Source organism: Manis javanica, chromosome 12, assembly GCF_040802235.1.
Source record: "Manis javanica isolate MJ-LG chromosome 12, MJ_LKY, whole genome shotgun sequence".
Classification (NCBI taxonomy): Eukaryota; Metazoa; Chordata; class Mammalia; order Pholidota; family Manidae; genus Manis; species Manis javanica.
In genome coordinates, this window is record NC_133167.1 from 16475403 (window position 1) to 16478818 (window position 3416).

General features: G+C 48.5%; 1 long non-coding RNA gene across 1 annotated transcript; it reads left to right on the forward strand.

The window, feature by feature from the left end:
* The first annotated feature begins 297 nt into the window (after nucleotides 1–297).
* Nucleotides 298–3376, forward strand: LOC140844938 (uncharacterized). Its single transcript, XR_012123522.1, has 3 exons — nucleotides 298–697; nucleotides 810–880; nucleotides 2918–3376. It is a non-coding gene; the product is annotated as an uncharacterized lncRNA (long non-coding RNA).
* The last annotated feature ends 40 nt before the right edge of the window (nucleotides 3377–3416 follow it).

The following is a 3416-nucleotide window of genomic DNA, read 5'->3' on the forward strand; positions in this document are numbered from 1 at the left end:
GACTGGAATTGGGAGAAACAACGAAGGGAGTGTTGGCATAATTTTAAATATTTGAATCTACTGTGAGAACGTATCTATGTGTTATTTGTGAAAAAAAAATTTTTAAGTAACATTTTTGGAAAAACAACCTTGAAAAGCAAAGTGCCCGGGAAGCAGTGAGGAAGGTATAACTAGCTCTGCCCTCTGAGAGTCAAGGGAGGTCACAGAAGAGATGACCTCAGAACTGGATCTCCAAGGAGGTATTGCCTAAGTAAAGGAGACACCCTGACAACACAGAAGCTTGAGAATTCTGTGATGTATTTGTGGAATGACCAGAATTTGAATCGACAGAGTTTGGGCGTGTGTGGTTGGGTGGGGAGGGGAAGGGCGGAATGGGAATAAGGTCAGGCTGTAAGGATGGATTTAGGACTGATTGTAAAGGGCTGAGATAACACACAAAGGAGGTTGAACCTTGGGTAGACAATTTTTAGGACACCTAAGGGACACGATCACAAAAGAAGTATCCCTTGGCAGCCAGGTGGCACACAGACTTGAGAGATGAGGAGTGGGCACTCCGAGACTGGTCAGGGAGACGGCTGCATTGCCCAACCAAGAGCTGCTCCTGAAGGGACAGAAGAATGTCTATGTGGGGAGACAAAGAGTTTGATTTGAGAGAAGGGGAGGAACCAGCCCTCAACGTCTAGCCCACCCTTTTGTGGTAAATGTACACTGCTGTGGGAATATCACTTTAGCCCCTACCTATACTTTAGGCTCTGAGCTCCAGGGGTAAGACACATGATCTAAGTCATGAACTCGTTCTGTTCCCTCAGCCACCTTTCCTGGAGAAGCACATTGCCTCAGTCTGGATGGTTGGGACACTAAGACCCACTCTGGGACTTCTGTAAGTAAACTTCCTCCCGCTAGACCGAGCGCATCATGATGGGAGGCTGGGAGATTCCCAGGCCACCATGGACCTGAGATGGAGTCAACCGAAAGGAAGTAGAGCCTTTTGCAGTCAGAATCAAGCTATATCTTAGCCAGCTGTGGTCATGGACTTGTCATGAGTCAGTGATTTAAATTTTTTTAATTTTTAATTTACTTTTTAAATAATCTAATTTTAAAGTTTATTTAATTTTATTTAGATTAAATTGTTTTGTTTTGTTTATGTCACTTTGAGTTGCACTTTCTGTTCAAACTGACTGTATTAAGAGTGTTCAGAGTGTCCCTAATGACTGGCACTGGGGCCATGGAGCACCTCTGAAGAACACTACTTAGTCCCATGGCAAGGAGTAAGGACAGAAAGGTGTGCCCAGCCACTGTCAGCCCCTCTTACGAGCACTGCACACATCTTCCTGATTTGCTAAGTTTGTTGTAAGGCTTTAGAGATCCCAGAGAGGGGCCAGATTTGTAGATTTCACAGACTTCATCAGCAAAATTGCAAAGAAAAATCTTGGAGTCCCAGTTAGAATTGCCCAGTTTTAACTTAAGTTCAAACTTTAAAATAAAGTAAAACAAAACCCACTACTTTCTATCATCACCATATCATAAAAGAAATAATACTTTCACACACACACACACACACACACACACACACACACACACACACACACACACACACAGGAAGGATAACTTTAAAGAATAGCCCTGTAAGATGAACCCTGGGCTTTGTGAAAGGCACTACATTGTACTCTTCTCACTATCTCAACAATGGGGGATCTAGCGACACCAACCTGCTAACTGGTCTAGTGGAGGACAATGTCACTGATCCTCAGTAGAGAGACCCAAGCCCTCAGATCTCATCACATCGCTGGGACAGGGAAAGTCTGGTCAACAAGGGTTGTCCTCAGCAGGAAGAAGGATCCTATGCCCAGTAGAAGGATTGAAGGTTCCAGGGAAAGGCCTCACTCAGGGCAGGGAGGATCTGGTAAGGAAGCCAGACAGAGAGAGCATGGAGCTCAGGCAGGCTTGAGGAGAATCTTCCATTCCCGCCAATGGCCAAGCCCAACCAGTCCTCTTGTCAGTTCACCTCTTGAACAGGAGCTCTGAGCACAGACTGGTTGCAGTGCTGGGTCTAGATGAAGGTACCGGGACAGACTCAGGACTGCAAACAGGCATGTTCGCCCCTCCAGAGCAGCAGAGTCTCCTTGGGGATTTTCCTTGGGGATTTGGGTCAACAGAGATGGAGGCTGGTGCAGGACAGCAGACATGAGCTGCTCCGGCAGGCTCTAAGGCTTCAGGGTACAGTAGCACATTCTGCTCAGCTCAAGCAGGTGAAAGGTGTTAGCCTAAGGGTGAGGACATGGGCTTCTCTCCCCTCCACATCCCCTTCCCGGGGCAGGTGCTTACCCCACCACCCTGTTAAGCTGAGTTAGTTGGAGTGAGTGTTTGATGAGCCCACTGTCAGCACAAGCACACACTGCAGCAGTGCACTCACTATCAGAGGGCTCTCGAGTGTGAGGGGCCCAAACTCCCGGAAAGGGATGGGTGGAACCAACCTGCTGAGAGCCAGGACCCTGGGGCTGGGTGGAGGATAACAAGACCAGAGGAGAATGAAGAGCAGTGAGGAAGCCAGGGAAGCAGAGCCCAATCAGTCCAGGGCAGAATGAGTAGGAGACACAATGAGAAAAGAAAGGGACTCTGTGCCCTGCTCTGGACTCTCAGCACATGCACAGAGTGTACACAAATTCACAAAAGAGCACAGGCAGTAGGTTCTGCCTTTCCACACTTCCAACATTGAGGACTGAGTTAAGGGATCACATAAAGATACACAGGGTGCATGAGGGGAGCCAAAGACTTCAGGAACCTGAATCCCAGTACAGCCAGACCTCACGACTCCATGTCAAGAGTCAGTGATAATAGAGATGAAGGAGTCCCAAGGCCCTCAGCAAATTGACTCAGATCTTTGGTCTTCCACCTGTCTGTCCTTGTCCACTTTCAGATGCTGCCAACTCAGATGTCTTTCCCTTACTTCACACTCAAGATCCTGAGAAGGCCAAGATTTGACCAACTCTGAACATCTGTCTCAGTGGGGCCCAAAAGCCGTGATCTCTGGTCATCTACCAGTCACCTGATCTTGAGCTGGGTGTCCATTAGCTAGGGCAGAGGATGGTGGGCAGGGCTTGTGGCCGCTTAGATGTTGGCACTATGAGTACAGCAGGGGTCTTCAGATGTGACAGGCAGACAACCTGATTGCCAGGTCAGGTTCTGCTTGCACAGGGGCCAGTTCTGTCTCCAGAATGGCCATCAGGAGCTTGGAGCACCTTTGTGTCATCCCCAACCACTGTAGCCTCCCACCAGATACACATTCAACTATAGCTCCTGAACTCCATATCTCTGGTGTCAAGTGAGGCTGAGTGACCTGAGATCCCAAATCCCATGCTCCCAGGGCCCAGACCTGCCCACTGCCCCACCATATCAGAGAAGCCTGAGAATGCATG